The sequence below is a fragment of the Temnothorax nylanderi genome, unplaced genomic scaffold, assembly GCF_030848795.1.
Source record: "Temnothorax nylanderi isolate EJ_2023f unplaced genomic scaffold, tnyl_v1.0 TNYL_tig0142_pilon, whole genome shotgun sequence".
Classification (NCBI taxonomy): Eukaryota; Metazoa; Arthropoda; class Insecta; order Hymenoptera; family Formicidae; genus Temnothorax; species Temnothorax nylanderi.
Window position 1 is genome coordinate 326323 of NW_027249204.1, and position 11106 is coordinate 337428.

The following is an 11106-nucleotide window of genomic DNA, read 5'->3' on the forward strand; positions in this document are numbered from 1 at the left end:
CTTATTAAAACTGCAACGCTATTGCGTTTCAATTAAAATTTTGCCACTCATATCGAATGCCGTATTCGTGGCGAGTAAAACATATAAGCCCGGCATACGCGGTCGAATATTGGCGAACGTATAACGCGCGGCGGCGTACACCGACAGGCTCATACGTACACACACACACACACACACACACACACACACACACACACACGTTAAACATAAAATTGTTAACGAGTGTACAATTACTTTTTATGCTTTTCATTATTACGTTGTTGTAATTTTCATTATACGCAGCGTGCGAGTTACTAAAGAGCCCAGCTTGTTTATTTATGAGTCAGCTCATAAACTGCATCCGCATTATTTTGTACGATTCGGTTTGCAGTTTCGTCCCACCTATATTTGTCCTGCCATCTCGTTTAATCGTCGCCGAATTTTTAACGTGTCCTTCAAATAAGCGAGCTCATATATGTAAATGTATATACGCCAAGAGAGGTATCTGCCAGACACCGTCGCGGTAGATCCTCGCCGCTTTTCGGTGCCGAGTAGTCCGGCACCCTCCCGGTGGGAGGAGGGAGCGGGGCCGTCGCGCGTTTCAGCGTTTCGGGGCCTCGGGCTACAAACGGCAATCCCTGTCTGACCCACACACGTGAGAATTCTACCTAGCTGACCCGACTTCACCGCGACACTCATACACATACTCGCGCAAACACACACGTACGCACGCAGACGTCGCTACATACACGTCAACCTGAAGAAGCGGCGCGCCCACGCGAGTATCCGCGAGTCGTCTGGTTTTGGCGGACATAACGGATCGCGGATAAAACGGTGAGAACCGTTGGTGGAGACTAATTTCGCGTAAATTTATTGTAGATACTCCGAAAATCTTTTTATGGCGGTATATTTGGCGTCGGTGATAGTTTTGGCCGCGGCTTTCTTTTTAAAAACGCAAGACGCTTCTCGGCAGATGATGACCGGAGAAGGAAGATTGAGGTAAAGTAACGCGCAACACAAAAGGCTGTCTCTCGAAATATAAGGTGTAAAGTGACACGTGAAAGACGTTCATTGACACGACTCTGTATGCCTTATACGATGACCGACATGCACGTTTGAAATCAAGCGTTATTCGAAATAATATGGATTTTGTAATTTTAATAATAACAAGGTTTTGCGACTAGCGACGCCGGGATAACGCAAATAATTGAATGTTGTGACGGCTTAATCGATGGCTGGAAACTGGTTACGTTCCCAAGTCCGCAAATGTAATGCACGCATACGTGTGTTACGAAAGACGTTCGTCGGAGTTTCCCGTGTCCATCCGCAATGCTTTATATTGATTGCCGTCGAAACGGCGCACTTTTTAATTAACGGCCGGTGCACGTTCCTCTCGCGAAAAGGAACAATTTTGATAACACGCTGCGCGGCACGCTTTATTACGGCTATAATTCTCTTAATGCGTAGGTAAACGTTTCACTTATGCGGTTTTGCAAGTTTAGTAAGATGTCAAGTTGCATTCTTCTATAAAACGCGCGCGCGCGCGTCCCGTTTTGTCACGCTTAATAAAGTTAGCTCCTTGAATAACACAGTGTGTAACAGGCTTTCATATTCAGCGGTCAGTTCACATTAGCATTACACATTCACCGATCTGGTAGCAGCCGCGCCGGCCAGTAGAGCTGCCGCCGTTTAATCCTTCACCTTACCGCGCCACCATTAATCACCGCTTTATCATTTTCATATCATTTTAATAGAATATTCCTCGAGACAGGTGTAGGCCGAATCGGTTCCCAGACCTGTCTTAGAACAGCTAATAGCACGGTTCGCCGGTCTTTGACTATCGATTCTCACACGCACGGGATATCTCGGATCAATCGCCTTTATCTTCCGCCTACATACAAAACGAACGGCTGATTCGGATACTGTCGAACGCGGTACACGCTGAAGACGAGAGTGAAGCATACGCGGAAAAGTGGAAAAAGCCAATTTCCCCCTTGAGTATTCGCACGGGAATGCACCGCACGTGCATATGCACATACGAATGGTGCATACGCGGCATATATTAGCATAGCTTTGCTCGGCACGGGCTGTTTCATAGGTGGTTAGCTGGCACGCGACCGTGAGAGGTTCAACATGGACGAGAGCATGAGCGAAGGCCACGAGACGAAGGGGGAGGGGCACGTAGAGAGAGAGAGAGAGAGAGAGAGAGAGAGAGAGAGAGAGAGAGAGAGAGAGAGAGAGAGAGAGAGAGAGAGAGAGAGAGACTTGGAGTACAGGCAATGTTTTTTGCAGTTATCTAAACAAAGCCCCTTGCATACATCACTCGGCACTGTAGCTCGCATAGTTCGCGAGCGGGAAAAGTGTGTCGTGGACCCCGAAGAAAACCAAGCGATACACTGCCGGTAATCGCGCGAAGGGAAAAAAAGGAGAACGTTTCTCCTGGTCGGCCTTAAAGGTTTTAATGTTATGCGGGATTCCCTTACCCCGTGAATGAAGCGGAGAGTGAGAAAGCAAGAGAGGAAAAGAAAGAGAGAGAGAGAGAGAGAGAGAGAGAGAAAGAGAAAGAGGCAGTGAGACAGAAAGAGAGAAGGTCTGGGCCCGAGTCTCTGCCGCTCGTAGGAAGCCGTTAGCCCACTTGTTCGTCGTATACTAATGAGGATGAAAATGAGATGACTGCGTTTATTTTAATTTCATCAGGTGCAAAGGACGTCGGCCGCGGCGCGGACTACACCTGCTGGATGCAAGTGCCCAGACGCGTGTATATCCGACTCGTTGTTGACTCGCGTACTTCCTGTCACGTTTCACTTTTCCGCCATTCAGTGGGATGACATCTTTGACCAATTTCCGGTTTAGAAATTTATAACTCTAAAAAAACGAAGTGTGCTCGTTTACTTTTATAATAAATGCGTCTTCCAGTCTTCACGAAATAACGATTTATTTTGGAGAAACAGACTTTCTCAGGCTATACAAATACGCCGTTACTCGTTCAGAGTCGTTAACTGAAACAACTTGAATATCAACAAGTTCTTACAAATGGGATGAAATTGATTCGCGTGTTTATTTCAAAAGATTGAATGTTTTAGGCGAGTTTAATGCTTTTGGTAAAAAATGCAAATAATCGTAAATTCTACAGATTTTTTACATCATGTATAATAAATAATAATTGTTATAATAATACATGAGTGTTATAATCACACACTGATCACTTTTAAAATTTCGAAACACTCCCGTAACTTCTGGCACTCATTCTATGTATATATCTACCACTCGAAATACATGTATCGCAGAGAAATCGAATTTCAAACGAATGTCGAACGAAAATGCAAATCCATATCCGTTAAAACTCAAGGAGACGCGCAAGCGATGACGAGCGAATGACGAGGAAGCGAAGGAAGCCGAGGAAAAAACGGTTGAGGAAAAAGCTCTCTCGACACATTGGCGCACGCTCGGCGGTTATTTCTTTTGCCTAACAAAAGAACTCTATGCTCTCCTCCTCTCGCCGTCTCGTTTTATCCCTCGTTCTTCATTTCGCTCCGTCACTGTTGGTCCTGAACTCGCGCGGTGCTAAGGTTGGCAATGTTGGCATGAGAACATACCACGGCGTAGTCGGACGAATGCTTTTTACGTATGCACAATTGTCTCCTAGAGGGAAGGAAGGAAGCGAGGAGGTAGAAAGGACGATGTGGAAAACCACGAGGAAGCTGAACAGGGGGGGGGGGAGGGGAAGCGAAGGTGCACCGTGCGGAAAGTGAACGAGCGAGAGAAAAAGAGAGGGTTGAGTAAAGGGTTTCGACGTTTCCTCACGGTTCGGCGATGCCGCGTTAGGACCATCTATCTCAGGGGTGTGATCTTCCTACTCTCCCCCTTCCCCTCCTCCTCTTCCTCCACAGGCGAGAACGGACGGCGGGGGTCACAATGGTTTGCATACACTTTCCCATAGGGATGACACCGCGCTCTTCCGACATCGCGGACGTATACCTGGACCTTTAAACGCGCGGCAGAGGCAGCGTATAAAAAAAAACAGGGAAGAGAAGAGGAGGATACATAACATATGGAGATCTATGCAAAATCGCGGCCTGAGGTACCTGAGGAAGGATATAGCCCGCTCGCGCGTCTCCGATCCTAACCGGGGGTCACCCTTTCTCCACGGTGCTTATTGTTCCAGATCGAAGGAAGAAGGGTTGAAGCGCGCGAGTGCGGGGCACTAGCCCCACCGCCCCTACCCCCTTGGTGTAGCGCCTCTCGCGCTCACCCTTTCTCCCCAGTAGTCACCCTTGAAATTTAAATTATGCAACGACCGGGCCAGCGTCGCGCACAGACCAGGTATATTCAAATGGGCATATTACCTGGGCTCTTCCTATTCAAACATCCTCTGTCTCCCCCCCGTCCCCCCCTTCTGCTTCCTTCCGATCATCGGAGATTTATAATGAAAGCATCACCGTGCGCCACCAGCGAAGACCGCTGCTGAAGATTCTCACGGTATCCGTGACTGCTGCTTTGCCTATCAGAAGAGGCGAAGAGGAGGGGGGGGGAGGGGGACCCGATGCGACACGCATCTTGGGATCTACGTGATGTTTGCGATCTTCCGCCGATCTGTTTAAAGGGTTCGATCTATTCGTTCCGTTTCTCCCACAGAAAACCGTTGCGCGGATTCGTTATTGGCTTCTAACTAAACTTTTAACGTATTCTGTCGATCAGCTGACAAACGCGAGTCGCGCATTTAAATACAACGTCACCCCGTTGCTGTGACGGTTGAATTATCTATCTAAAGGCAGATATTCGCGACAACCATTGTATTTACGGGCAATATTACATTAAAATGATTTTTAGATTAGAACAGTAATAGTAATAATAAAATATTTGTATTATAGAATTTAAATTACAAGAAATTGCTGCTATGTTCTCACATTTTCGGATAAGTATGATTTTCAGATGCACACATGTCTACATCTTTATACACAATTTAAGAAAATTTTTGCTCTCCAGTGCTATCCTAGAAGTAGGAGTCACCACGTGCCAATGTTTTCGCCCAACATGATAATCATACACGTCTGGTCCTACGGTGGGTTAAGGTCATCTCCCTCGTCGCGGAATCGGAAATTAATGCAACGCGAGGATTGGCTACCTAATGCTCGGCGTAATATGCAAATGTCGAGGCTGGCTCACGTTCAACGAGGAAGAGAGAAGAACTTCCCCATCTTCTTCCTCTCTCTCTCTCTCTCTCTCTCTCTCTCTCTCTCTCTCTCTCTCTCTCTCTCTCTCTCTCTCTCTCTCTCTCTCTCTCTCTCTCTGTCTTTCTTTCTCTCCTTTGCGAACTGGACCCACCATCCAGCTGGAGCAGGACGAAGGGATCTAACAACCTTTGTAATATTCTCCGATACGTATGTCTTCTCCTTATCCTCCTCCAACGCAAGTTCTTCCTTCCTTTTCCCTTTTTCCTCTTTTTACTCTCCATCCTTCTCGCGCACTCGGCCGTTCCGACAAATAAATAATTCATCGAGGCTGCATGCTTTATGACGATTATGCTAATCCGTGAACCTGTTACCACCGCTCGCGCTCGCACGCGCGCACGCACGGTCTGAATGGACGGCCGCAGGACGAAGGAATTGTAGGCGATCCTGGCGCACGCGTTCCCGACAGAAGTACACCTTGCGAACCACTCTTCAACTCTCGACAGATTTCTTGACGGATTTGGGAAAACGGGGGAGGGGGGAGTCAGGGTCAGCAAAGGGAAACAGGTGCCGCTATAGACGCTTTCTTGAGAAATGTGGGAAACCGATGACCCACTCTTTCTCTCTCGGCATGCCGTGGACCCTTTCGCCCTTGACACAATGACCGCTCTTTCTCTTTCACAAAGTTCCTTCTCGGTCCATTAAGATTGCGCCACACCGAGGAAGCTGTCGTGGAGGATATCGGAGAAGGTGTCCCTATAAATAAACGCCTGAATAAAATGCGCGTTTAGGCAAGCCAGTTTTTCCTCTTCACCTCTACATTTTTTTTTTTACGCTGGAACAGCGGCGTCCGTAGTGAAACTGAACTGACTGTGCTCGCATACTTCTCTCCAGAATAGTCCGTTACTTTACACTCGAAATTAATAATCCTGTTTATAATCTTCACTCGCGAGGAATATTCTCAGACGCATTAGAATAACGCACGTCGTTTGTATTCAAAGTACGATTGATTTCTATTTATAATATCTGAGAACTCGACTACCAGACTCGCAAGCTGAAGAATATCCCACCATGGAGACTCAGATTTGCGGCAACCTACCGTTCGGACGATGCGATGGTCCGAACGTCGTAACACTTACGAGTATATCTTATCGACTGGACGGATAACTTATTAACTGTCGACAGCACGCTCTGCCCGGGGACCGCTATACGATGTCACGGTAATAACGTAGAAACGCTACGCGTGGAATGCGCCATGATATCGAACGCCGTGATGAAACGTAAGTATCCACGGGTGTAGTGGAAGGACGATGGCGTTTCGCTTTACAGCCTCCGGGATCGCTCGATTCCCAGCTGGATTAGACTCGTCGTCGTAAAGCAGCTACGAAGACGACGACGACAATGACGACTATGGCGCGTCGACGGTCAGCGATCTCCTCTTTCTCGCCAAGCAGCAAGCAGCCGGAAAGAGCCGGAATCCCTTTCCGTCGCTCCCACGAGGAGCGAGCGATCCCACGCGTGGGAGGATCGTCGTCCTGCTGCTTAGCGAGAGAGGATACGGCTCGTGTGTAGCGCACTTCTAAAACGCCTCGGTCGATGTGTGGTACGCGAAAACCCGGAAACCGTTGGATATCCCGTCGCGGTCTCTCTCTTATCGCGTTCTACCATCCTCCGAGCGACGAGCATTATTAGCATTGGCAGTTATCCGGGACTATCTAATAAATTGTTCGCGAAAGGGCGTGAGCGCGTGTGTGCGTTCACGGTTAGAGCACTCTCCGTCTTGCTGCTCGCTGCGAGACGTTCGCGTGGCACTTGCGTATACCTTCTTATTTCACACCGACTACGAAATGTTTTGAAATTCATTGTTCGACTTTGCGCTGGCAAAGTTTGTACAAAAAAATTAATCACGTTTTGTAAGCAAGTAGCTTGGTGCTCGGAAAATTAATATAAGTCTTTCAAGGTGAGAGCAGCATATATTTTTATTATAATGTAATTTACGCTGTGTATAGACGCGATTTAGCAGTTGCTCACCGAGTTTACTCACATTCACAAAAGATGCGACGAGCGCTTCTCGTTCGTGTCAACTTTTTACGTAGGAAAAAGATTGCGACACACTATTTCAACGACTTCCTTCTTCATAGAGGTGGAACGTACTTCGCTCGCGGTACCTGTTCAAACGGAATATCCGTAGATCAGACAACGCTCGTCTGAATAGATGACACTCGAATCCTCAGAGACGGAGACATCCGATCATTTTTATCCCCCGATAGCATGTGGGCCAGATGCCCACACCCCTCGCTCAAATTGCGTCTAAACCCCTCTGGGGGGCGTTGCCCCGCTGATGTAGCAGGTAGAGCAGGTAGGCCCGCGTGCGTCCCGGCTGCACCCTGCGTTCTCTGCCAAGGGTCGCGCCACTGACGACGACGGCGGCGAAGGAAACGGCAGCGAAGATATCAGGACGCGGTGAGAGAGAGAAGAGAGAGAGAGACCGTCAATCAACCAATAGCCGCGGCTCGAGTTAATGCGTTTCTTTTATTATGCAACTCGTCGCAACTCGAGCCTACCAGCGGCAGAGCGTGCAGCCGGAGAGTACTGTGGCAGGCCGGAACCGTTTAGGGAAATTTCCCGCTACTGTTATTCAAACGAGGGTCGCGCGCGTCGAAAAAGTACCGTCCCGTACTCAGCCGCTGTCCCTTTGCCGCGCGAGGTAAACGTATGCATATCGATCATTCTTCGATCGGATGAATGCCGCGGAACCAACGACGTTAACAGCAGACCCTACCTTTCTCGTTACTCGCCTCGAAGGCGCCAACGGTTTTTTTTTCTTTCGGGCGCTGCCTCTCGTCGATGGAATTTCTGGTACGCTCGTACGTAAGTAGGATATCGCTGGAGCTGTAGTATACCACTGTGAAATTGTTAAATGGTTTTTTTTTTTTACGTTATTTCTCTCCGAAGGTGATATACACGAAGCGGGTATTGGGAATCTTCAGGCTGAAATTAATGCGCAGGGCTTCGAGATATACCGGCTTTTGAAGCGTCTCTCGCTATCTAAAATGCGCACGTTTCAACGGACCGCGACTTGACGTGCGTGCGTTTTTAATCAGCCGCGCTTAGACGGAGCCTGAATGCGGGCTCTTACAAGGTTTCTCTCTGTAAGCTGGAAGAAATATTCCGGAGATTCTCTCTCTCGGACTCGCCTAGCGTGCGTCTGCGGATGAAAAGGCAACGGGCGCCGAATGCCGTCGCGCACGCGGCAAGAGCGACATTGTCTTTTATCGGCCTAAACTCATTTAGCCTCGGCTTCTGGTGGCGTTAAACGAGGGCTATTCAACGGGCGTTCGTTCATTTCGTCGCGTGCAAACACACGAGGGGGGAGGGGGGAGAGTACGAGGGGGGTACGCGCGGCCGGGATGGCTGACCGGAACGATTCCAGCAGCCGCGTTCCACGCTAGCGTTTCACGAATTCTCCCTCTCCCCCCCCCCCCCCCTCGCCGATACACACAGATGTGCGTGTGCGTTCTCGCCACCCCCGTCGCAAACGCAGAAGGCGGAATCCAGAGACGCGGAGCGGAGGTGCTGTTTGTGTTTGAGAAGTAAATTACAATAATTGAATAGACCACTAATTCCCCCTCGGCTTTCTGCCGCGGCGCGTTCCTCTCGCACTCGCCTCTCACGCTCTTTCCCGCCGTTTTCTCCGTCTTCGTCGCTCGCACGAAGCCAGGCGAGGCTGGGACCTGCGAAGGTTAACCACCAGCCGCAGCCACTGTCTCTCTATGGCGCGGCGGGCACGCGGTGCGTTACCCGGGCACCGATCCACGCGTGTTGCGCCGGTGCTGGTACACCGCTGGCAAAGGGGGCGCGTGTCGTACGATTAATTTCATTTGCCGGTTGCTTTCTCTCTCTTTCTCTCCTTCTCTCTCTTTCTCGCGCGCGCGTGGGTGGAACGCTAAAGTTCCTCTTTTTTTGCTCCTCTCGCTCGCTCGCCGTTCAACCGGCCGCCGTCGCGCGGCGTTTTTATTGTCATGCATCGTTTCGCGTTGCTGAGGCGGTGGTACAGCGTACCTGACCTTTCGACGACATGACACCGACGACGAATCCGAGTCTGTCACCCGACGATCAAGATGTCACGCGATATATGCATTTCTTTTGTTCGCGGCGTGAATTAGTTCTTGACATTTCCACGCGCATAAAATACGACACGTGTAAGAAGCTGTTGTTAAGTCTCTCGGTTTTATAATTTATCTTGTCACATCGCGTTGAAATAAAGATTACTGCATATTGTACTGCATATAAGCGCATACAATTTTTTTTTCAATATATATGGACACTTGAATTATAATAATTCCATATTTAATGTGCGTTTATTTAAGTTCGATCAATTTAAATCGCGCAAATCCTACGCTATACGTGTATAAATTACGATTGTACGACGCTTACCGCCTTACCCTTAATCCGCAATGACCGTAACACGTAAATGTTATTGGGTTAAATTATTTTTAGATATTCTCTGGAATCAGCGGAATTCGCTGAAGCAAGACGATTGGCTGCGTTACAACCGGACGTAAAGGCACGATATCAGATATACGAGGTATAACGCCGTAAAAAAAAAACTAGAATCAGGAATGTCACCTGTTTGTGCGCAAGTGTTAACATTATCTCACAGCGCCGGCTGCGGATAGAACATAGCGCACCTCACACAGCCGCGAAAGCAAAACAGGATATTATCTCGGTGGCAAAAAATTTCGTCTTGGGAAACGGCTTTTATCACTTTGATTTATGGCCTCGATCCGCAACTTAGCGTGCGACGGGCTACGTGTAACCCCATTTTCAAGAAGCGAGCACGTAGGTAGAATGAAGGGAAGTGATCGGAATTGAAGTGCTCTTGCGATAAACAGATCGCGCGATTAAATTGTCGATTATCACGCTGCTGACAATAATGCCAAGGATTCGCCGCAAAGCATCATAATGTCACGGCGGAACAATTTCCTTTTCCGCAGCGATTTTAAGATTTTTAATAATTAAAGTTAATTGAGCTAAACTTGTGCGTGTGGGAAATTTATCTCACGATTGTTATTACACATTTTATATTTTATATCTATTAAAAAAAAAGTTTTTAAATAATCTTGATGACGCAACTAGAAATATTGACATTTTTATATACGCAACATATATAATATACACATAATAATAAATATTATGTATATATAAAAGAATGCATGCTTTTTAGATGGTATCAGTCATCGCTGCTGCTCCATCTCGACATTCCAACAAGAGTGCCGGCTCATATTCGCGCATAGTTTTAAAACATTTTCGTATATTGTACACATCTCGCAGTTGTTCAGGTGAAGGCGAGTAGAGAGACATATTTGTAGAATGTAGAATCGAAGTGAGGTATAGACCAGATAGATAGATCGAGTCAGAACGAGACGGAAGAACGAGGAGGTGCAGGTTGATAGAGCGAGAAACAAAGAGGGAGAGGAAGTTCGATGAGAAGAGTGGCTGAGATTCTCCAACGCGCGATACTCAGCACACACAACAGCCGATGGCCGCCATTACTCCGCACGATTCCGTTCCAACTTCCAAGTATTCGTTATTTGTTTGCTTCTCTGCCGGACTCGAGTCCGCTCGTCTATTTTAGCGGGCGCGCTGCCGCGTCCACCTCCGACTCGCTCGGTCCACCTCAGTCTGAATACCAGGAATTTCGACGTTACCTACTAGACACGACCCGTGGGCGCGGGTGAGAGAATCGTTCGGTAGTCTCTCCGGGACGAGCGGATCAGCGGCTGCGTGTTTTGCAGGCCCGATCAAGGCCGACACCCCGAGGATACCGTTTTTGCGCACGTTAAAAAGAAGTCGCAACCACTTTCCGATGCAGCGCATTCGTTCGAACGATAATGGCGTTATTAATTAATTCGCTGGAAAATTCATACCATTTCTTCTTGATGTAGGAAGGATC